General features: G+C 45.3%; 1 long non-coding RNA gene across 2 annotated transcripts; it reads left to right on the plus strand.

The window, feature by feature from the left end:
• The first annotated feature begins 1,458 nt into the window (after positions 1–1,458).
• LOC132831385 (uncharacterized) lies at positions 1,459–22,028 on the plus strand. 2 transcript variants are annotated; one of them, XR_009646488.1, is made up of 5 exons: positions 1,459–1,500; positions 5,517–5,705; positions 6,700–6,807; positions 9,877–9,985; positions 20,341–22,028. It is a non-coding gene; the product is annotated as an uncharacterized LOC132831385 (long non-coding RNA). The 2 variants fall into 2 exon arrangements; XR_009646489.1 differs by lacking the exon at positions 1,459–1,500 and adding an exon at positions 1,792–1,862.
• Positions 22,029–25,287: the final 3,259 nt, after the last annotated feature.

The raw sequence follows: 25,287 nt of genomic DNA on the forward strand, positions 1-25,287 counted from the left end.
GGTGAAACATCACAGCAGGGACTGAGAGAGGAGATTCCTGCGGGACCGCCCACTGACGCTGTGTTCATGGAATTCATCAGGAACAATGGGTCTTCCCTTTCCTCTGATTGGTCTACAGACCCCGGTAGCCCCGCCCTCCTTCAACCTGACCTTCTCAAAATGGCGGCGCTTGGGCCCGCGGACCTTCTTCCCTCAAACAAATGGCGGCCGTGACCCTGGGCCGCTTCCCCGATCAGAGACCGCCACCTCCTTCCCAGGGCCTGGAGGATCTTTTTCGAGGTTTTTTAAATCTCTATCCGGGACTTGTGAATTCTCTCCGCTCCTTTCTCCCAGTGAGGCTCCCACACCCCGGCTCTGAGCGCCGCTCTCTGAAGCCGATCGCAGCCGCTGCCGGAGAAAGCAGCTCCATGTGTGTCTCTCTCTCGATCAGTGTGACACTGCGCATGCTCCACATAGGAACCAAACTGCGCATGCGTCTGAGGTTATCGGCGAGTTGATAGTTAATATTCATAAATGGGGTAAAGAATGAGGTCTGCAGCTGCTGGAGATCAGAGCTGGAAATGTGTTGCTGGTTAAAGCACAGCAGGTTAGGCAGCATCCAAGGAACAGGAAATTCTACGTTTCGGGCATAAGCCCTTCATCAGGAATGCATAAATGCACAGGATCATGCGGATCATTAGCTGTCCCGAGTTGAGGGGGTTGGCTTAACAGAGACGGAGTAGATTGTGATTATATTCATTGGAATTCAGAAGAATGGAAACATATAAAATAATGAATGAAATGGATAGAATAGAAGTAAAGAGAATGTTTCCACTTGCAGGTGAATCTAGGACAAAAGGGCATTAACTCAAGATTAGAGGCAGCAAATTTAGGACTGAATTGAGAAGGAACTTCTTAACCTCAATGGAATTCATTGCCCAGGGAAGTAGTTGATGCTAGTTCAGTAAACGTTTTTAAAGCTAAGGTTGCTTTTTCTTTTAAAGAAAAGAAATACGGTGAGAACTTGGGTAATTGGTTCTGCGTCCACGAAGTGATCAGCCATGATCTTATTGAATGGCAGAGCAAGCTCAAAGGGCAGGATGGCCTTCTCCTGTTCCTAATTCTTATGTTATACCTTCCTCCCTCACTCGTGACTTGGAGGTGCTGGTGTTGGATTAGGATGGACAAAATTAAAATTCACAGAACACCGGGTTATAGTCCAACAGGTTTATTTGGAAGCACTAGCGCTGCTGCTGCTGCTGCATCAGGTGGTTGTGTGTTTTTAACTTTGTGCCTCATTCTTGTAACTTATGAACAGCAACAAAAGCCACGAAGCAGTGCGCATGCTCCAGCCAACAATAGTCCCAGGATGATTGATGTCAGCAGCGGACCAATGAAAGGACAGGAGCGGGGCTGGAGGACCTGGTCCTCCGACCAATCAGAGTGAATGAGAGGCGGGGCTTGTCTATACCACGTGATCATCCTCGCAGACCGCGCGGCTGTGCGGGCGGAGAGCTGTCGGTAAGGAAAGGAATAAACAGCAGCAAGCGGGGGGGAAATGGTGTTGGTCTAGGCTGAGAGGGTTTACCAACATTTGGTGCACATCGGAAAAGACAGATTTGAAACTTAGTCTCGTTTTTGCAGTAAACGGGAAAATGCCTCATCTGGCGATTGATTCGAGTAAGCGCCGCCATCTTTATTCGGGGCAACGCTTCACTGGACACGTGCAGCCGCCATCTTTGTAGGGGGCAAAGGTCAGAGGGGAGTATGTGCAGCTCTCCCTGATAGAGAGTCATGGGGCAGGATTTACACAGAGCACATTCAGAGATTGATTGATAGATTCTTGTTGTCTCGAATAATTAAGGGCTACGGGGAGAATGCGGGTAAGTGGAGTTGAAATGTCCATCAGCCATGATTGAATGGCGGAGTGGACTCGATGGGCCAAATGGCCTTATTTCCACTCCTATGTTCTTATACAAACCCAGGGAAATGGATTTTTGTTTTTCTCAGGGTTTGTTTCGTCATTCATTTTTAATGATTTGGATGTGAATAGAGGCGGTAGAGTTAGTAAGTTTGCCGGGGACACCAAAATTGTTGGTATTGTGGTCAGTGATAAAGGTGGTCTCAGAATACAATGGGATATTGATCAGATGGGACAATGGGCTGGGGAGTGGCAGATAGGGTTTAATTTAGATAAATGTGAGGTGCTGCATTTTAGAAGAGCAAATCAGAGCAGGACTCACACTGAATTGTAAGGTCTGGGAGAGTCTTGCTGAACAAAGACTTTGGAATGCAGGTTCACAGTTCCTTGAAAGTAGAGTCACAGGATAGTGAAGGCGGCATTGGGTATGCTTCCCTTTATTAGTCAGAGCGCTGACTAAGGGAGTTGGACAGGACATTGGTTAGGCCGCTATTGGAATATTGTGTGCAATTCTGGTCTCCCTCTTATCAGAAGGAGGCACTGAAACTTGAAAGGTTTGAGAATTGATTTTCAAGGATGTTGCCAGGGTTGGAGGATTTGAGTTGCAAGGAGAGGCATTATAGGCTGGGGCCATTTTTCCTTGGAGTGTCATAGGCTGAGGTGTAATTTTGAAGAGATTTATATAATCGTGAGGGGCATGGATAGCGTAAATAGAGAAGATGTTTACCCTGGGGTGGTGAAGCCCAGAACTAGAGGATATAGGTTTACGGTATGAGGGGAAAATTCAACAGGAGCCTAAAGGGCAACAAAAATTGTAACATTTCAAAGGCACTTGAATAGGAAGGGTTCAGAGGGATGCCGGCCAAGTGCTGGCAAATGGTAATGAATTAGGTTCGAATATCTGGTTGGCATAGGCTGGTTGGACTGAAGAGTCTGTTTTGGTGCTAGACATCTCTGACTGTGGGATCATAAAAGTGAACACTGCTCTGATTCGCCTCTGAGCTCCTTGATGTCCACTTGTTCATTATCTAGCTTCCTCAGTCTCTGAGTGTATTTTTGCTCTGTTTCGTATTTTACTATTACATTCACAGACCTTTCTGTAAATGAATTGTCCACTGCTGCCCGGCTCCTGGCCATATTACAGAGGAGGTAGTACTGGATGTCTTAAATCGTAGCAAGGTGGATAAATCTCTGGGACCTGTTAAGGTGTATCCCAGACATTTGTGGAAAGCTAGGAAAGTGATGGCAGTGCCCCTCCCTGAGATATTTATATTGTCATTGGTGACAGGTGAGGTGCTGGAAGACCTGTGCCATTATTTAAAAAGGTGGTAAGGAAAGGCCAGGGAACAAGAGAACAGTGAGCCTGAAGTCTGTGGCAGGCAAGTTGTTGGAATGGATTCTGAGGGACAGGATTTACATATATTTGAAAAGACGAGGAATGATTAGGGATAGTTAACGTGGCTTTGTGTGTGGGAAATTTTTTCTGTCTAACTTTATTGAGTTTTTTTTTGAAGTCGTGACAAAGATGATTGATGAAGGCAAACTGTGGACTTTGTCTATATGGACACTGAATGATGTTCCCCAAAGCAGACTAGTTAGCAAGGTTAGATAACATGGAATGTTGGGAGAACTAGCCATTTGGATAAAAAAACTGGCTTGAAGGTAGGAGGCAGAGGGTGGTGAAAGAGGGTTGCTTTGTGGACTGGAGGCCTGTGAGCAGCAGTGTGCTGCAAAAATGGATATTGGGTTTACAGAAGACACCAAAATTGGAGGTGGAGTGGACAATGAAGAACATTAGTTCAGAATGCAACAGGATCTTGACCAGATGGGCCTTTGGGGCGAGGAATGGCAGACTGGGTTCAATTTAGACAAATGTAAGCTGTTAGATTTTGGAAAGGCAAATCAGAGCAGGACTTATACACTTAATGGTAAAGTCCTTGGGAAAGTTGCTGAACAGAGAGACCATGGAATGCAGGTTCATTGTTCCTTGAAAGTAGAGATGCAGGTAGGCAGGATAGTGAAGGTAGTGTTTCGTATATTTATATTTATTGGTCAATGCATTGAGGACAGAAGCTGGGACATCAAATAGTGGCTGGACAGTGCATTGATTAAGCCATTTCAGGAATTATGTTTTAACTTCGAAATTCCCTATTCTGGAAAGGATGTTGTGAATCTTGAAAGAGTTCAGACAAGATTTACAATGACTTTGCTAGGGTTGGAGGATTTGGGCTACAGGGAGAGGCTGAATAGGCCAGGGTTAATTTCCCTGGAGAATCAAAGACTGAAAGGTGACTTCATGGAGATTTATAAAATCTTGAGGGACATGTATAGGTGAACAGCCAGGGTCTTTTCCCCCCAGGTTAGGTGGGTTCAAAACAAAATCGCATGGGCTTAAGTTGAGAGGGCAAAGATTTAAAACGGATCAAAGGGGCAAAGTTTTCAAGCTGAGTGTGGTGTGTGTGTGGACTGAGCTGCCAGATGATGTAGTGGAGGCTGATACAATTACAACATTTGAAAGGCATCTGATTGGGTACATGAATAGGAAGGGTTTCCAGTGCTACGGACCAATAGCTGGCAAATGGGGCTCCATTTGCTGAGGATTCCTAGTTGGCATGGACAAATTGGACCAAAGATCTGTTTCTGTGCTGTACATCTCTATGACACTTTGTTCCTCTTTTGTGGAGAGCTAGCAGAAGCACAGATAATTGTTCTTGGAGCTGAGAAGGTTAAGCAGTGATCTTGACCAAGTGCAGATTTGTTTCTGGGATATTTTAATTTGCAGAGAGAGGGGAATTGTTAACAATGTCACAATTTTAGTGACTATTTTCAGGTAATTGGTAAATAATATGTGAACATTATTTTATTCAGTAAGTTCTGAGCATCTGGAACAGTCTGAATGGCAGCTGGACACACACTCAGCAGTTATTCATAAACAGATTTGGAATTTTACTTTTTAAGGGAAGATTTGGGGGGTTTGGGGCAAATGGGAAGGGAATTGGAACAGATTTGCAGCATCTCCAGAGGGAGAGAGTACAGCCCATATGGGCTGAATAGCCCCCAGCCCCAGTGCTCTGTGATACTGCCCATTGACTGTGAATGTTGAAGCTCATTCGAGGGCAGAGAGAGGGAGGATCCCACCACTCCCCTCACAATGGGCACTGAATGCTTGATGTCAGCACAGCCCAATAGAGGGCAGAGGGCAGTACTGGAGGACCAGATCATACCAGTTTGTCCTCCAACCAATCTGAGTGAATGAGGGCATCCTCAAGGCTGGAACTAAAGAAAGGCACATATCGCAGAGATTTGAGAAACTGGAGGACATGAGATAGGGAGCGTTCTGTGGCTGGTGAGGAATTATATAAATAAGGAAGAGTTGTGAAGCTGGATGAGGTGACAGTGATCAGGAGATTTGTGAATGGCGGAATTTAGAGTTAGTGAGGATTAGTCATAATGTTATACAGCAAGGAAACAGGCCCTGTGATCCAACCAGTCCATGCCAAACATAATTCCAAACTGAACTAATTGTATCTGCCTCCGCTTAGTCCACATCCATCCAAATATTTCCTATTTATGTACGTATCTGATTGTCTTTTAAATATTGTAATTGTATTCACAGCTACCACTTTCTCTGGAAGTTCATTCCACCCAGGCTCGTGTGTTAAAGTGACAGGCAGCTGGAAGCTCGGGGTCTGTTTTTGCAGCAGAACGTAGATCATCAGTCGCCATTTCCGCCACCTCCACTGAGATGCTGCCAGACACAGGTTCCCGTCCCCTCCATTAACAGCTATGCACCCTCCCCAGCCAGGTCATATTCCACTCCTTTGTCTTTCCAAATGTTCCGGTCTCTCTCTGGGTTCTGTCCCTGCCTATTATTTACTCTTTAACCCCTATCTCCTGCAGTACAAAGATCTGCAGGTTAGTTGAATTGGCCAAGCTAAATTTCCCATAATGCTCAGGGATGTGTAGGTGAGGTGCATTAGTCAGGAGGAATATACAGTAATAGGGTAGGGGAATGGGTCTGGGTGGGATACCATTCGGAGGGACGCTGTGGACTTTTTGGGTCGAATAGCCTGTTCCACACTCGGGATTCTAATTTTCCCAGCTCCCATCGGTTCTGAGGAAGGGCCACTGGACAGATTTCTGTTCCCAGATGCTGCCAGACCTGCTGAGCTTTCCCAGCACCTCCTGCTTGTTGTTCCTGATTGACACCATCCATCCACCTTCCGGGTTTGATTCAGGTAGGGGGAGGATCCCACCACTGACCTCACAATGGGGTCCAGCTGATTGATGGCAGCTTTCCACCAATAGGAAAAGGTGGTGGGACTGGTGGATGAAGTGACAAAGATGGTCATCCAAACAATGGGAGTGAATGAGGGGCGTGGCCAGTGGGATGATACGTCACCAGTAACTCCGCCTGTGCAGTGTCACGTGACTCGGCCGTTGGTGAGTGTGGGACAGGCAAACAGGGAAGGGGAGAGTGGCCTCAGAGACAGGGAGATAATGAGTCACTTTAGACTGCGAAGTTTTAATTACACTCTGTGCGGTAAGTCTGAATTAGAAACTCGTTCCCGCGTTTGCAGCAGATGGGAAAATGGCTGCGGCCCTCAGGCGGTGATAGGTCCTGGGACATGGGCTCCATCTTTATTGGGGGCAAGGTACAGTGAGGGGCATGGACATGTCCTCTTCCAAGGATGGGGGTGTGTGTGATTTGAAGAGAGGCATTTACACATCAAGCACATACCAAGAGAAAAGTATGTCTTTATATTCTACCTGCACTGACTGTGAGATTTGTTTCATAGGATATTAAATCAGAATAATTGAGGCTAGGAACTCAAAAGCACGTTTTTACAGTCAATGGAGTCATCGGGATCTGAATATCATTTGCATTTGACTGTGGACGGAGAAAGGTTTGTCAGTTCTGTTTGTGGGAAAATATCTCCAACATTTTTGTTTAGCAGAAAGATGTACAAATTTGTGGTCGGATCACCCTTTGGGTGTGTGCTCTGTTCTGGACCCTCCAGCTGAGGAAGGAGATATTCGCCTGAGAGGGAGCACAGATTTATCCAAATTACACCTCATCGCTTTGTAAGAACACTCAGATTTAGACCCAATCACCCACTTCATGATGTTAAGCTGTAAGCGTCATATTTTCAATTAACTGCAAACTTCCCATTAAAAGTCCTTTTGGACTCAAATTCCAGTACCTTTTCAGGTGGAATGTTCCAGCTTCTGACAACTGTCTGTTCATTCAGAAACTGGTGACGTCCATGTTGACTCTGGGGTTACAAAGGGCTGAACTGAAAGATGAGATGCTGTCCCTGAGCTCCCATTGAGATGCGTTGGAACAGTACAGGAGGCTGAGGGCAGTGTAGGTGTGAGCAGACAGTGAAAATGACAGGGCTGCACTGTGAGGGCTGCTTGGCTCAATGAGAGTGTTTTGGAGTTGGGTGTAAACAGACTGATGTGAGACAGGGAGAAGATGAAACTAAAACTCAGTTTTAGTTCAGGCCGTTCAGAAATTCACATGGTCCTAATGTGAACAGCCAGTTTTTAAGTGATACCTGCGGAGTATTTGTTAACAGTTATTAAAGTATTTTCCTGAGGGCAGTTGAGACCTAACCACATTGCTGTGGGTCTGGAGTCACATGTAGGCCAGACCAGGTGAGGATGACCGTTTCCTTCCCGACAGGACATGAGTGAACCAGATGGGTTTCCTAACAATCGGCAATAGTTTCATGGTCATCATTCGCCTTTTCATTCGGGATTGTATTGGATGCCGATGCTGCCATGTTGGGATTCTAACCCTAATTCTTGGAACATTGCACATGTCACTCATTTTGCAGGAATACCATTAAGCCATTGCCTCCCTTTTTAGCAATGTTTAAAAGAGAGTTCCATCATTCTACGTGTACAATCTGAGATAAAGTACTGCAATGTCCACGTGTCAGCCTCTCCAAAAGGTCAATCAACAGAAATTTGTTTGGGGGTGAAATATGTCACTTTTATTTGGGGTTTACCAAACAAAAATGAATCCAAATAAAAATCTAATGTCCCGACATGTATGAAGCCAGAGAGGGATTACAGAGACAGGGAGGGTTGTGGGGCCAGAGGGGGACTGTTGTCCAAACATCACTGTGGTGTACATGGACTGCAGCATTTCAGGGAGGCGGTTAACCACCACTTTCTCCAAGATAAGTAAAGGTGGCCAATAAATACTGGTCTGGGCAGCAATGGCAACCCCCAGTGAATAAAACCAAGCAGTGACCTCTCTGTGCTGACTTGCTGTGAAGTTAATGGAGTGGGCAGAGAAGAGAAACAGTGACATTTCACAGCTGCCCACAGAGAGACCTCCCCCTTGGAAGTACTCAGAGCCGGGGATCAGCTCAGTGAGTTTCAATCTCTTCAAACATTAATCTTAGTCGGTTTTATTTTATTAAATCTACAATCGTGAGTCAGGTGAGGATTTCTTTTTAATGTCTTACGGTCTCTTGATTAAATGTTTAAGATATAAAACGTAAGCATTAAGTTATTCTCGGGCAGTAATTTTTTAGCAGTAAGACTGTGCCTTTGTCTTGGTCTGTAGGTTGTTAAGGCGGAGAGATGGCCTGTTGTAGAGTGGCCTACTGTTCCTGTCGGATGTGGGAGATTAGGGAGAGGTTCAATGATCCTGATGATTATGTCTGCAGGAAGTGTGATTGCAAATCCTATTGGATCGCATGGATTGGTGGAGGAGTGATTAAAGGCAGTGAGGAATTGACAGGACCCTGGGGGATATGGTAGGTGGCATTGTCAGGATTGCATGATACTGCAGATACAGTCAGGTAGATGGGTTACCTCTAGGAAAGCTAGGAGGGGTCGGTCGGTACTGCATGAGTCTCCTGCGGCTATCCCCATCTCAGACAAGCATACTGTTTTGGAAAATGTAGGTGGTAATAGACTTTCAGGGGAATGTAGCACTGACAGCCAAGTTACTGGTACTGAGACTGGCTTCTAACATAATGTGAGGTATATCCAGTTCCACACGATCGATGGTGATAGGTTACTCTCTAGTCAGGGGCACAGTCTGCCGTATCTGCAGCTGACAGTGAGACATCAGAATGGGGTGGTGCTGCCCTGGTGCCAGTGTCAAGGATGTCTCACAGAGGGAGCAGAATATTCTCAAAAGGGAAAATAACCAGTGGGAGGTCATTGTACATTGGCACCCATGGAATAGGAAGGGGAAAGCATGGGGTCCTGACGAGCAGGGAGATTTGCTAGTGCCACTTGGGAGGCATTAAACCAGTGAGGGAGTCAGGGTAATCCTAAAGAGATAGTGAGAAAAGAGGTGAGTCTGAGGCTGGTACTGTTCACCGGTCAGATTGTCAAGGCAGGCAAGAGCAAGCCACAGAATGAGGTGCGACGGACCAGTTACACTGCATTTATTTCAGTGCAAGAGACCTGACAGGTCAGGCAGGTGGGCTCAGGGTATGGTTTTGAACATGTGACTGGGATATTACAGCAATTACAGAGGCAGCACTCAGGGATGGATAGGACTAGCAGCTTAATGTTCCAGGGTATAGATGCTATAGCAAGGGGACAACAGAGCAGGGAGAGAGGTGTGTTTGATTAGGGATAACATTATAGCCGGGCTTCGGAAGGATATTCCTGGGAGTACATCCAGGCAAGTTAATTGGTTGGTACTGATAAATAAGAAAGGGATGACCATCTTACTGGGATTGTATTATAGACTCTCTCCCAATAGTCAGCGGGGAATTGAGACACAATTTTACCAGGAGACCTCAGTTATCTGTAAGAATAATGGATGCAATGCTAAGTGGTTTTAACTTTACCAACATGGCCTCGGAGTGCTGTAGTGTTAAGGGCTTGGATGGAAAGGTATTTGTTCAGTGTGTGCGAGAACGTTTCTGATTGAGTTTGTAGGATGTACCTACTAGAGAAGGAACAAAACCTGACCTGTTTCCTTTATTCATTCACAGGATGAGGCTGTCACTGGCTCGGCCAGCATTTATTGCTGCGTTTACCCAGAGGGCAGTTAAGAGTCAACCACGTTGCTCTAGGTCTCGAGTCCCATGCAGACCAGGCCAGGTAAGGATGGCATTTTCCTTCCCTAAATGTCATGAATGAACCACATGGGTTTTTCCATCAATTGACAATGGATTCCTTGTCGTCACTAGATTATTTTTTCCAGATATTTATTGAATTCACGTTCCAAAATCTGCCGTGATGGGATTCAAACCCAGGTCCCCAGAACGTTATCTGGGTCTCTGGATTAACTGTCTATGATAATTTCACTCCATCATCACTGCCTCTTAGGAAATGAGGCAGGGCGAGTGACTGAGGTATCAGTGGGGCAGCACATCAGCACCAAAGATCCCACAGTATTGTGGCTCAGTGTTTAGCGCTGCTTACTCAGCACCAGGCACCTGGGTTTGATTCCAGCCTCGGGCGACTGTCTGTGTTGGAGTTGGCACATTCTCCCCAGTGTCTGTAAGGGTATCCTTCGGGTGTTCCAGTTTGCTCCCACAGTCCAAAGATGTGTAGGTTAGTTGGATGAACCATGTTAAATATCCCATAGTGTCCAGATGCAGTATATGAGGTTTTGGGATGTGCAGGCAAATCTCTGCCTGATGTGAAAAGATCGTTTTGGGGTCTTGAATAGAGGTCAGAGGGAAGTGTGGCCGCATGTTTTACATCTCCCATGGCGGCAAGGGAGGGTCAAGGGTGTGGAGCGTGGGTTGGTGGGAGGGTGTGGACCTAACCAGGAAAGCGCAGCGGGAATGGTCTCTGCGGAACACAGATAGGGTTGGGGAGGGAAATATGTCTCTGGTGGTGGAGGTTAATGTGCTGTATCTGGAGATTAGTGGGGTGGAAGGTGAAGACTGCAGGTTATATTCTTTATTGTGGCTGGAGGGGTGGGGTAAAGGCAGAGGTGCAGGAAGTGGAGGGAATGTGTTGATCAAGTCAGTGGAAGATTACGGTCCTTGAAGTAGGCCTTTCTGGGATGTCCTGGAGTAGAATCCAAAGAGATTAAATAAATATATCAGAGACAAAAGATTAACTGGACCAGAGAATAGGACCCCTTAAAGGTCAACAAGGCTGTCTATGGAACCAAAGGAGGTGCGAAAGATATGCAAATATTTCAAGTCATATTTTACTGGAGAAGTATATGGAAGCTCAAGAGATTGGAGAAATAAACAGTGATAACTTGGAAAGTATCCATGTTACAGAGGAGGTGGTACTGGATATCCTAAATCGCATCAAGGTGGATAAAGCCCTGGAACCTTATCAGGTGTATCCTGGAACTTTCTGGAAATCTAGGGAAGTGATTGTTGGGCCTCTCCTGTGATATTTGTATCGTTGATAGTGACAGGTGAGGTGCCATTATTTTAAAAAGGTGGTAAGGAGAGGCCATGGAACAAGACAGCAGTGAGCCTGAAGTCAGTGGCAGGCAAGTTGTTGGAAGGGATTCTGGGGGACAGGATATACATCTATTTGGAAACGTAAGGAATGATCAGGGAGAGTCAATGTGGCTTTGTACATGCACAATTGTGTCTCACTAACATGAGTGAGTGTTTTGAAGTAACAAAGAAAATTGATTAAGCCAGGCGGTGAACGTTGTTTATATGGACAGTCAACAAGGTTCCACAAAGCAGACTGGTTAGCAGGGTTAGATAATATGGAATGCAGGGAGAGCAAGCCATTACAAAACTGGAGGGTTGTTTTGCGGACTTAGAGGCCTGTGAGCAGCAGTGTTCAGCAAGGATGGATATTGGGTCCTTAAATAAATGACTTGGATGTGAATACATGAGGTATGGTCAGTAGGTTTACAGAAGACACCAAAATTGGAGGTGTAGTGGACAGTGACGAAGGTCAGTTCAGAATACAACTGGATCTTGATCAGATGGGCCATTGGAGCAACGAATGGCCGACGGAGTTCAATTTAGATAAATGTGAGCTGTTGTATTTTGGAAAGGCAAATCAGGGCAGGACTTATACATTTAATGGTAAAGTCCTGGGGAACGTTGCTGAACAAAGGGACCTTGGAGTAAAGGTTCATAGTTCCTTGAAAGTAGAGTCGGAGCGAGGCGGGATAGTGAATGCAGCGTTTGGTACGCTCCCCGTTATTGGTCAATGCATTGAATGCAGCTGTTGTGATGTCATATTGTGGCTGGACAGGGCACTGATTATAGGTCTTCTGGAATTCTGTTTTCAGTTCCAATCTCCCTGTTCTTGGAATCAGGCATCTGATTGGGTACATGAAGAGGGAGGATTTAGAGGGATAAGGGTGAACCTCTGGCAAATGGGACGCCATTAACGCTCTCCGTTATTGGTCAATGAATACAGAAGCTGGGATGTCATATTGTGGCTGGACAGGACGTTGATTAAGCCACTTCTGGAATTCTGTTTTCAGTTTGAATTTCCCTTTTCTGGGAAGGATGTTGTGAAACTTGAAAAGGTTTGGACAAGATTCACAAAAACGTTGCCAGGATTGGAGGATTTGGGCTACAGGGAGGGACTGAATAGGCTGGGGCTATTTTCTCTGGAGAATCAAAGACTGAGAGGTGACTTCATGGAGATTTATAAAATCACGAGGGGTGTGAATAAGGTGAGCAGCCAGGGTCCTATTTCCTCAGGTTAGGTGAGCCCAAAACTAGAGCACATGGGTTTAAGTTGAGAGGGCAAACATTTAAAAGGGATCTAAGTGGCAACGTTTTCAAGCTGAGTGTGGTGTGTGTATGGGAGGGGCTACCAGATGAAATAGTGGAGGCTGATAAAAATCACAACTTTTAAAAGGCTTCCAATTGGGTACATGAATAGGAAGGGTTTTGATGGATACAGGCCAATAGATGGTAAATGGGAATCCATTAGTTTAGGATTCCTTGTTGGCACGGACGAATTGGACCGAAGGTCTGTTTCTTTGATCTTAATAAATTAAGATGCATTCCTGTCTTTTGTGGAGAGCTAGCTGAAGCACAGATAATTATCCTTGGAGCTGAGAAGGTGAAGCAGTGATTTCGACCTGGTGCAGATTTGGTTCCAAGGTCTTGAATTTGCAGACAGAGAGAGGAATTGTTAACACTGTCACAATTTTTAGTAACTACTTTCAAGTAATTGGCAAATAATACAAGGTGAAAATGTGAACATTATTTTACTCAGTAAGTTCTGAGCATCTGAAACAGTCTGACACAGATTCAGCAGGTATTCTGAAACAGACTTGGAATTTTACTTTTTAAGGAAAGATTTCGGGGGCTGAGGGCACATGGGAGGGGACTTGGGACAGATTTGCAGCATCTCCAGAGGGAAAGAGTACAGCCCCAATGGGCTGAATAGCCCCCAGGCCCTGTGCTCTGTGATACTGCCCCATTCACTGTGAATGATGAAGCTCATCCCAGGGCAGAGAGAGGGAGGAGCTCAACACTCACCCCTCAATCGGCGCTGGCTTGATTAACGGCAGCTCCAGACCAATGAGAGGAGAGGATGTGTGGTCCTGCAGCCAATGGGATTGAATGAGGGGTGTGGCCAGCAAGACATCACCTGTCCATGAGCTGTGCAGGTGCAGTGTCACTGGGTGGGGGTAGGAGAGACAGCAGAGACTGGGACAGAGGCTGTTGGACCTGAATTACAAACTCCGGTAAATTAAAACCAAAAGAACTGCGGAAGATGTAAATCAGAAACAACAACCAGGAGGTTCTGGAAAAGGTCTGGCAGCATCTGTGACGAGAAATCAGAGTTAAAGTTTAAGATCCGGTGTCCCTTCCACAGAACGGATGTTACTGAGGGAAAAAAAAATCAGTTTACATGCAGAAGATAGTGTGGGGGGAGGATATAAGGAGTAAAGGATAGGTGGGGATAGAGTGAGAAGAACGGTTGGATAAAGGAGTGGATAACGATCTGACTGGGGGAGGGTGACTAGCTGTTAATGGAGACTGTTAGTGGCTAACCATAGGTAGTGTGTAATGGCAGGCTGTGAGAGCAAGGCCTGGTGTGTTGGGTAGGGGGCTACGACATGAGGTTGTTAACCTATGGTTAGCCACTAACTGTCTCCATTGTAAGCTATTGCCCACCTATATCACTACACGATTGGAGCTGCCGAGGACACAGATGGGGATATTAGGTCAGGTGATGAAAAGAATTGCCAAATAAACAGGTTTTCTGGAATTCCTTAAAGGAGGAAAGCAGGGCTGAGGGGGTTAGGATGGGAATTCCAGACCGTGTTGCCTTGGCAACAGTAGAAACAGCCAGACAGGTGAAGCAATGAATAAACACATCGTTGGGAATCTGAAAGAAAATGAGTTGTCGGGGTCTCACAGGTTGTGTGGTGCAGGGAGACAAGGATGTTCACAGCCAGGAATTACATCAAGGGTGAGAATTTTAAATTGTTGCTTGTTAATAGGAGCCTTTTGATGGATCAATAAGTTTTGGTAAAAGTGAACACTTGCACAGTAGGGTTTTAGATACTCTTGAGATTGAATGTAAGTTGAATGTGGGAGGCTGGCCAAGAGTATTTTATAAAAAGTCTGAAGATAACACAGGGATGGACGAGTATTTCAGTAAATGAGCTGAGACTAGGGTGGAATTGGGTGATGTCACTGATGTAGGAATAGTGCTTTTGGAGTTGGGCTGCGCTGCCTCCTCATCACTCCCCCTCACCAATTCACAGATACTGTTCCTCGTTCTGTCTGTCTGTCTTTTCTGGTTATGTCCTTCTCTCCCATTCTGCTACAAACTAATATTTGACCCCACCGTTGTTGCAAACACCTACTCCATTCCGACTCTCCCTTTCCTTTCTGAATTCTTTGTATTTGGTGTACCTCCAGGATCTATCCTTGGCCTCTCCTGTATCTCACCTACATACTGCCAGGAGGTGACATCGTCCAAAAGCACCGTGTTGGGTTTCACAAGTACACTGGCAATACTCAGCTCTCCCTCCACATCATCCCTCTCCATTACTCAGTTATCAAACTGCTATAACACTCCCACTACTCGATTAGCTGCAGTTTCCTCCAATGAAACATTGTAATGGTTAAACTCATTGCCTTCAGTTGCTGTTACAAATTCCTTTCCCTTACTGCTGAGCCCCTCCCTCTCACTGGGTGCAGTCTGAGGCAGAACTACACTCTTCACAATATTGCTCTCATATCTGTAACCCCAAGGTGACCTTCTGATCAGATATCTACACAATCACAAACACCAGGAATTCCAATCTCTAAAATGTTGCTTGTCTCCACCTCACCCCAGACTGCTTTCAATTCCAGTCTCCCTGTTACAGGAAAGATGTTGGGAAACTTGCACGAGTTGAGAAAAATTTTACTAGGGTGATGCCAGTGTTGGAACATTTGAACTATAGGGAGAGGCTGAATAGGCTGAGGCTATTCTCTTGCAGCACTGGACCCCAGCCTCTGACGGTCCAGGGAAAACAGCCTATCCAACCCTGGCAACATCCTGGACTTCTTTTCTGACCCCTTTCAAGTTTGAGAACATCCATCTGATAGGAGGAGACCAGAATTGCATGGAATATTACAAAAGTTGCGGAATCAATGTCCTGTACAGCCGCATTATGACTTCCCAACCCCTACACTCAGTGCTCTGACGAATTAAGACAAGCAGACCAACTGCCGCCTTCACTAATCTACCTACTTGCTTCTCTACCTTCAAGGAACTAGGAACCTGCACTCCAAGGACTCTTTGTTTAGCAGCACTCCCCTGGAACTTACTATTAACTGTATATGTTCTGCTAAAGTTTGCTTTTCCAAAATGCAGCAGCTCGCATTTTTCTAAACTGAACTCCTCAGCCCATCACCCATCTGATCCAAACCCTTTGTATTCTGAGGTAATCTTTTTCCCTTTCTACCACACCTCCCATTTTGATGTCATCTGCAAATTTATTTACAATACCTCTTATGTTCACATCCAAATCATGTATGTAAATGGCGAAACGTAGTGGATCTAGCACCGATCCTTGTGACACTCCACTGGTCACAGGCCTCCAGCCTGAAAAGCACCCTCTGCCTTCTACCTTCGGGCCAGTTCTGTACTCCATGCGATCTAACCTTGCTGACCAGTCTCCCATGAGGAACTTTGTCGAACGCCTTTCTGAAGTCCATGTAGATCATGTCCATGCTCTGACCTCAGCAATCCTCTTTGTTACTTCTTCAAAAAAACTGAGTCAAATTCATGAGACATGATTTCCCATGCAAAAGCTGTTATTAATATCCAGGATTTACACATGTACAGCGGGGACTGCGTTACCCAGTTATAGGTGTTAATATTCGGGATGAAGTTCAGGTACACCAGCATTTTGTCTGTGACTGTGTATTGAGTCTTGTTAGTATCGCCAACACAGTTGAGTTCCTTTTGAAAGGTAGTCCGCGTATCCCTTGCCCACCAGGAAATAGTGGCAGTGTCCTTACCTTTGGACCAGGAGGATCGGGCTCAGAGTTGAGGAACAGCATATTTGAAGAGGATGATTAGAAAACCTGCCCAAGTAACCAGATCATACTGTCTCCCAGCTGTCCCTGCCTGAGCCTCCAAACAGAACCTTCCTGTAATTTCTCTCCTGTCAGACTCTCCCATTGCTCAGTTTGCCCAGGGTCCCGTCCTGCTGCTGCATTGCTCCTGTCGCTCACTGACCTGTCCGTCCCCCAGTGTCCTCCACATTCATTAATTGTTTACAATCCCATTACCCCAGTTCTCCAGCCCCACTCCTTCCCGTCTATAGAGAAGAAGACGGGAAGGTTAGCACTGCTGCCTCACAGCACCAGGTACCCGGTTTCGATTCCAGCCTCTGGCAACTGTCTGTGTGCAGTTTGTACATTCTCCCAGTGTCTGAGAAGGTTTCCTCCCCCAATCCAAAGATGGGCAGGACAGGTGAATTGGCCATTCTAAATTGCCTACAGTATTAGTTACATTAGTCAGGGGTAAATACAGGGTAGGGGAATGGGTCTGCGTAAGTTACTGTTTGGAGGGTCAGTATGGACTTGTTTGGCCGAAGTGCCAGTTTCCATACTGTAGGGATTCTGATATATTGGGCAGCAGCTGCTGTCAATCACCCGGACTCCTGTATGATCGGGAGCACGTGCTGTAGGAGGGGAGACCAGTGTATGGGCGCAGTGCTGGCCAATTGTGGGAGTATGCACAGTGCCTGGGAAGGAGGCTGTGGTTGTGAGGGATTAATCTGTCATTGGCAGCTTCCTCCCTCTGGGAGCAGGACCCAGGGGAATGGCCCCTTTCCTCGTACCCTGACATATGATCAGACTATCAGTGGTGCAGCATTTTGCAGAGAGTTATCAGAACTCTTTGGTGAAGATTCAGGGTTTTTATGGAAAGTGACAAGGATGGGCCTGCAATTAAGAGTTCTAATTTGGTTCATTTTAGTAAGACGGATTTTGGCCAGAGTGTGCAGGAAGAAGTGTATATGGGGAGAGAGAGTGTGAGAACTGGGTGTGGAGGGAAGGAGTGAGGAGATTGGTTTGGATTTCAGTTCACAGAAGAAAGAAATTGTTAGACTGAGAGTTAAAACTTTGGGGAACAAGAAACTACAATTTAATACTATAATTGTCTTACAAAGATCCATCCTGTATTAATGTGGTGACTTGTTTTCTCAGGTGTAGAGTACTGAAAGGGTGGATTTGTAGATGAGAAATTCAAATTGAACTTCATGTTCAGATCTGATAGTTACTTGATCCGTGCCGATCTGAATATCATTGGCCTTTTCGTGTGGAAGGAAAGGTGTGTATTCTGTCCGTGGGTGAATATTTCAAATGTCAGTGTATCTGGAGAAAATATTGAGGTACAGCTAAGTCCATGTTAGTGTGGTGACTTTCAGGCAGCATCAGGTAACTCCCCATCTGTCTGATGTAAAGCTCCCTTTCTTATACCTTTGTGGTTTGGGACTTTGAATAGATTCTGTCTCTCAGTATTATCTCCATGGCAATGGCAGTTAGAAAGTCTAGTTCAGTTTAGCACTTTGTGGTTAAAACCTACACCCCTCCCCCCGTGGCTCCCTCAAGTATCTGACAGGCACTTCAGTTTCAGTGGGGCTGTCTATCAGGATTCTGATATGGAGGAGCCGGTGTTGGGGTGGGGTAGACAAACTTATAAATCACACAACACCAGGTTATAGTACAACAGGTTTATTTGGAAGTACAAGCTTTTGGAGTGTGCTGTGATTTGTAACTTGATCAGGATTATCTCTATGGTAACAGTTAAGTGCTTCAACAATTACAGAGGCCACATGTTCCCCACACAATAGGTTCCCCTCTAGCAGTGTAAACTGCTATTCTGGCCCTGGGGATAGCTACTCATCACTTTTCTCCCCCAGACCCATCTGGCTTTCTGTTGATTTTTAAAGTTTTTTTCTAATATCCTAGTTTCTCCGTAGTCTTTGCCAATTTGTATGCCTTCTATTTCAATTTGATAGACTCCCTTATTTCCTGAGCCACCCATGGCAGATTATGCCTTTTCCTACAGTCCGTCCTTTTCCCTGATATATACTTTTGCTGAGCACTTTGAAAAATTGCTTTGGTATTCCCCCACTATCCGTCAACTTTCCCACGGTAAAATCTTTGCTTACAGTTTACATTAGCCAACTCCTGCCTCATCCTATTGTAGTCTCCTTTGTTTAAGCCCTGAATCTTAGGATTGGATCTAATCTTCCAGCTTTCCAGCTGTGTTCTAAGTTCAACCAGATTTATCAGAAGTCTTTTATCAGATTACGAGGTGAGGCGATGTTTTCTGGGTGTTGTGCAGTTCATTGTCAAAGACCTTCGCTTTGTAATAAAGTACAGGATAGATATTCACAAGAGTACTCTGCACGCTGTGAATGTACGATTAAATCTAAAACCATAAATCACTGTCTCCCCTCAGTTTAAAATTGCACAATCATTATCTCCTACACCATCCCTCACTATCTAAGTGTGGAATGCTAATCCACCTGACTATCCTGCATTTTCCAAAATCTCCTTTGGTGAAGGTGGTGAGTTTTGGATGCAGCATTCCAGTTATTACCGTAAGAAGATGAGCACTGGGCACAGGAGAGGCAATGCAGCCCTTCGAACCAGCCCCACCATTTAATACAGCGATGATTGAGCTCACCTCGGTCCCAACTGGATTTTCCCACCTGCTCTCTCTCACCCTTCATCTCATTGCAAATTCAACATCTGTATCTCTTCAGTAAATTTGCTCATTGTCTTGGCATCCACCGCATTTTGAATAGGGAATGCCACAGATTTGCAACACATTGAGACAAGTACATTCTTCTTCATGAGAGTAGAATAGAGTCCCTATAGTGCAGAAACAAGGTATTCATCCATCGAGTCCACACCAGCCCTATGATGAGCATCCCATTCAGACCCATCCTGTCCCTGTGACCCTGCATTTCCCATGCTTAATGACCTAACCAGCACATACATGGACACTGTGGGCAATTTAGCATAGGCCATCCACCTAGCCTGCGCATCTTTGGACTGTGGGAGGAAGCTCGAGCACCCCAGGAAACCCATGCAGACATGGTGAGAACGTGTAAACTCCACACAGTCGCCTAAGGCTGAAATCAAACATGGGTCCCCAACGCTGTGAGGCAGCAGTGCTAACCACTCAGCTACCTCTGCTTAAAATCTGCTACCCTTTATTAACCTCCCCACCCCGCAATTGGCGGAATCTATGTTCCTTCAGAAATCGGGTTGTGGAAGCAGGTGTCTCAGTGAAATCCAGTAACAGCCCGTGTATGAATGGAGATCCTACACACAACACCCTCCAGCCCACACTTTTCATTCACTATGTAGAAACATGTCTCCAGTGGCTTCATGGGGACTACAACTCCCACAATCCCTGAGGCAGGGACCACCCGTGTGAGGGGAAGCCCCGAACTGCACATGTACAGAATATGGGCGGATTTTGGAGCATGTGCTTTGGGGCAATTAGCGGGAAGCATTTGACACTGTGGTTCCTCCTCCAGCCAATCAATCAGCTTGTAGTATTGACGGGTTGGGGGTTCAAAGTGTCACCACACTCACATGGGACCAAGTTTCATCCCCAACTTGTCATAATGCTGGGAATCGACCAATGGGAAACAAAGAAGGATCTGACTCATTCTCCCAGACTGAAGGTTCCTCTTCTGTCCAGGATCTGCTACCAGTATTTCTGTTTTCTTTTGATTTATTCTGCTGTAACATTATTGACTTGCAGTAACTGAAGTGAAATGGAGTAAACCCAGAAAGGGTGCAGTCTAACCAGGACAGGAAGTGGTGGCATGGATCTGTTTATCAGTAACTCCATGAGAATGGGGGCAGGTACATTAGGGACAGCAGGGGCAGAATGGTGGGAGGGAGTAAGTGGGCTGGAGGGTTACAGCTTTTGGGGAAGAAAGGGGAAAAAGATATTATAGAGAAACTAGAATTGTCTGCTCTGAATTTCTAACCGGTACATATTCCTTTTTACAGGGTGCTAGACGGTGAAGATTTGCAGACTGAAATCTCAAACTCGTATGCAGATTGTGATTAAGTTAACCAGCATTTGAAGAACCAAGCATGGAGAATAACTTGCCCAAAATTCTGCAACACTCTCCCTCACAGCATTGTCGGTCTTTCTGCGCCAAATGGACTGTGAATGGTTCAAGACAGCAGCTCACTGCCATCTTCTCAAGGGTAACTAGAGATGGGGAATAAATGCTGGCTGAGCCAGTGATGCCCATATCCTGGAAATGGTTTCTATCTCTAATTGCTGAGATTGGGGAGAATGTGCAAACTCCACACAGGCTGTTGACCAAGGCTGGACTCCAACCTTGTACCTAGTGCTGTGAAGCAGCAGTGCTATAGAGCAATTTAAATCAAAACAGATAACCCCTGCTCATTGCTGTTTGTGGAGACTCCTTGCCCAGCGACATCCTGAGATTCAGAAAGAGACAATATGCATTCAGTCAACTCCTGCCGAGTTAATGTGATTAACAACAACATCAATACTCCAACAGCGTCATCAGACCTCGTAACTACGCTATCATTTACGATTATTAACCCATGGGAAGTTTGTTACCAGCTTCGATGACAGCCATAATACTCTGACCACTTTGACAGAGCCAGTGCTAGGCAGTTCTAATAGTTATCAATAGATTGAATCTAAACAGAATGCCCCACAACAGGAAGTGCTCTGACACTCAATGCCCGTAATTGAAGGTCATTTTTCTAAAACCACTCGCGTCTGGCAATACCATTGAAGATATTTTATACAGTAGCCTTTCGGTCTCAATTGCCAGTTCCAGTCCATGAAGCAGCCAGTTACATGCCAGTGAATTGAATTCTAACAGCAGCATTGCCCTGGCAGGAGAGATTGAGGAGCTTGAAGCTGTCTTCTCTGGAGGATCTAAACATGAAACACTTCAAATGCAAAAATCTTCAAGAGCTCGATAGGGCAGATACAGGAAGGATGTGCTCCTAGGCTGGTGTGTCTGGAATAAAATAAGCACTAACTATGGTATCTTTACCCAGCATCACCTTTAGCTGCATCAATGTTGAAGATTTATTTGCTGCCTAATTCAACTCTCTCGATCACTCCCATTTTTCACTGCGGTAATGTTGATGACTGTGCAAATGTATAAGATTTAATTTAATCCATCCCAAAGCCTCTCTGTACCTGTGTCTCACTTGTGTTCACCGAGATGCTCATTCAATCTGACCTCTTTACAAACCCTGCTCTGATATTTCCTTAGAGGGCTCAGAATTAATTATTCACAGAATTGTTACTGTACAAAAGGAGGCTGATTGGCTGATCAGCTCTCCAAAGGATCACCTCACCGAATGCTATTCTTCTCCCTTTACCCCATAAACCTTCCAATAACACCAGCGAGTTCACAACTAATCACAGCGATCGGATTTGTTTTGTTTGTTCATGGGATCACGGCATCACTTGCTGGGGCAGCATTTGTCATCCATTCTGACTGCCCAGGAGATGATTCAGAGTCAACCCCATTATTCAGGGTCTGGATTCACATGTCGGCTGGACCAAATCAGAATTAACACAGTTTTCCAGACCCAATGACATGAAGAGTTGATTTCTGGTCTATTATCCTATTTCAGAAATAATAATGAATAATGTTTGCAGTTGAATTAAAAGTGAAAGACCAAAATGGGTTTTATTCTGATTGAGCACGTCCTCCTGTTTTCTCAGTTATTATTGACAGTCTCATTCCCCCCGCACCAGAACCTGTTCCAGAGAGTGTTACAGAAAAGGCAGAATGGTCAGCTGCAGCTGGTCACCTGACCGGTCACTGGACCCAAAGGTTCACTCTCCACAGATGCTGCCAGACCTCCTGAAAATTTCCAGCAATGTCTGGTTTTGTTTCCGATTTCCCAGCATTTGCAGATGGTTAGCTTTTCAATATTCATCTTGTGTGTTGCAGGAGGTTATTGATGATTTTGGAGAGTTTTGAAAATTGCAAGTTAGACCACAAATTAGCCATGATCTATTGAATGACAGAGCAAGGGTGAGGGGCTGAATGGCCTCCTGTTCCAATGAAAGTTGTCCATCTGCAGCTTGTGGCAACATTTCCCCTCACTGCTCACTTCACCTCCATGTCTAACACACTGTTCCTGACTGAACAAACCTCCTGTGTTTGAACTAAACCATCTAATGTTCTGTAGCTCCCTCTCCTGCCACCCGGGTTTAACTCTCACCATGGAATGCTGTCTCGTATTACTGCGGGAATGCCTACAAGGATTAATCCTGGAGTCTGTATCCCCTGGGATCCACAAACCCCATTTATTTCCTTCTTCCTATTTCATCCTGGCTACTGAACTCTCGGTTTCAATCCAATCTCCTGTCATGCTCTTCAACATGCCCATGGGAGTGGACTAGAGGCAGCTGGGATTTAATGAAAGGAAGTGGGGATTAGGTGGAAGCACGAGGAGAGGCGACAGCAAAGATAGTTCTCATTGTAACGGCAGAGTTTCTCCATGACACAGAGTGTGGTGAGGCACCTGAGTTTGTGGGGGGAGACAGATTCAATCAGGGATTTGGGAAAGCACACAGACACTGACTGAGCTGTCCATCTGATTGTTAACTCAGACAAAAAGACAGAAAGAAAGAGGCACATTTAGATAGCACCTTTGATGATCTGGGGCAATGAAACATGCTTCCAACCCAATGATTTCAATCTCAAGTCTCTGAAAATACAGACACAAAGCTTCCTACTTGTACCAGGCTGTCTCTCCAGCGTCCTTTATTTCTTGAGAAAGAGTTTTGAGCTGTGTACCCTACACACTACAGGCCATGTTAGCACGGCCAATCCAGCAAACCTGCACATCTGTGGGAGGGTCACAGATTATGTCTAAGTGCTCAGGATTGTGGATGAAGGCTCACAAACACTTGAATCTGACGCAAATGCTTTTTTTTCCAAAATAAAATCTGGGGGAAACTGCAACCGGAAAGATTTCCGATTATCTCTGGAGGAAGAGAATTCAAAACTCGTGCCATTGACCCAGGGGGTGCAGTGAAGTCACAGAGGTCTGGGAACCATCAGAAATGTAACAAGTTGTGAGCAAGGTGGGGGTGAGACAAGGACAAAAAGTCAGTCTGTCACTCGGGGGAAGGCAGGAGAGATTAAGCAGCAGAAATGTAATCCCTCAAGGCCACGGGGAATGGAGTTAGGGCTGGGAAAGAAACAAGGAAGCAAGGTGAGCAGCTGCCAAAGAAATACATTGAAAAAACAGATCATAATCACATAGAGGGCAGAGTACACAGTCTGAAATTGTTGCTGTCATTGGTGAGTACAGAACGCTGTAAAACCTGGATCGTTCTATTACAGCCAACACATACAGGATGGACCAAGTAGCCTCGATCTGTGCTGTAACTTACTGACAAATTTAGTCTGAAGTTTGGAATTCAGGTCGGATGATATGCATAAATTCTCAAATTGGACTTGAGTTTAATATTCTGGAGAAATGTCAAATAAATCACAATGATCCCATTCTGTACACTTTAGTCCATAGCCCTGCATGTTCCAGGGTTTCAGTTACATCCATGTCCTTTTATTCTAATGTGATGCTGGTTACTGCCTCTACCACCCCATCAGTGAGTTCCTGCCCCCCACCATCCACTCCCCTTCTTTCTGAGAATTAGTTTCAATCTAAAACCTCCAGTTTCTGACCTTTCTGTTATGAATAGCTCCTTCCTATTCACTCGATCTGGATTCCTCAGCATCTTATCACTTCAATTAAATCTCAGCTCATCCTCCACGGAAGACATCCCCAACTTATCCAATCTTTCCTCAGAGCAGACATTCTCCAATCATGGAAACATTCTGATCAATCTACTCTGTACCCTCTCTGGTGAGAACACATCAACGTGGGGACTAGGAGTGAGTGCAGTACTTTAACCATGGATTAACTCATGTTCCTGACATTTCCAGTGTCACCTCCGTGTTCTTGTGGTTGTCGCTGATACAAGAAGTGTCCTGGTTTTCCCACATGGAACTGGATGTGCACTCCATGGGGCTGGGATTCCCTACCATTTGTTAACGAATCCTAACTTAACTTCAGATTAAAACAAGATTATCAGTTACTCAACAATCAACTTCTTCCATTATTCTCAAGTTACTTTTTTAAAATTATTATTATCTAAACACAACAGGCTTTAATTTGCTGAACAAGTATTCAGGTATCTTCTCTGTTAGAATCACTTGAAGATTACTCCCTTCAGCTACATTTGGTGAATTGAACACTGATTGTAAATATATGAATATCAATTGGATTTGGGTTTGATGATAATTAATCTAGTCTGACATTCATGTTGATTAATATCAATATAAACAGCAATGAGGTTGATTCATACCTGCCCTCTGGGCAATTAGGGATGGGCAGGAGATGCTGCCGGGCCAGCGACACCCTCATCCTGTGAATGAATAAAGGAAAATAAAAGTCTCTACTCAGTGTGAATCTGTACATGTTCAACACTGCTGTGAACATTTCCAAAGCTAAGTTCTTTATATGCAAAAAACTTTATGAACTGCCAATACCATTGTTCATTACTTGGTGTGAATAAGAGAAAAAAAGTCCTTCAACTTGTGGTTATGAGTAAATTCATTGGTGTCTCAGCAGAATGGCTGCCTGAGTGAATCCCACCCCCCACCCCCAACACACACACACACACACACATACACAGAGCAGGTGAACAGCTTCTCCCCAGTCTGACTGGTTTGGCCAGTTTCCAGGTGGGATGGGTAAAGAATTCCCTTCTGGCATTCCCCACATTTCCAGAGTCTGTCCCTAGTGTGGCTGCACTAGTGTTTTGATTTCAGATAAGTGCTGGCAGGCTGTTATACACACCGTTACACCCCCCTCCCCTCCACCGCCCCCCCCCCCCCCCACCTCCCAGAACCCAGTATAAAGCAGTAAACA

This window comes from Hemiscyllium ocellatum, chromosome 33 (assembly GCF_020745735.1).
Source record: "Hemiscyllium ocellatum isolate sHemOce1 chromosome 33, sHemOce1.pat.X.cur, whole genome shotgun sequence".
Taxonomy (NCBI): domain Eukaryota; kingdom Metazoa; phylum Chordata; class Chondrichthyes; order Orectolobiformes; family Hemiscylliidae; genus Hemiscyllium; species Hemiscyllium ocellatum.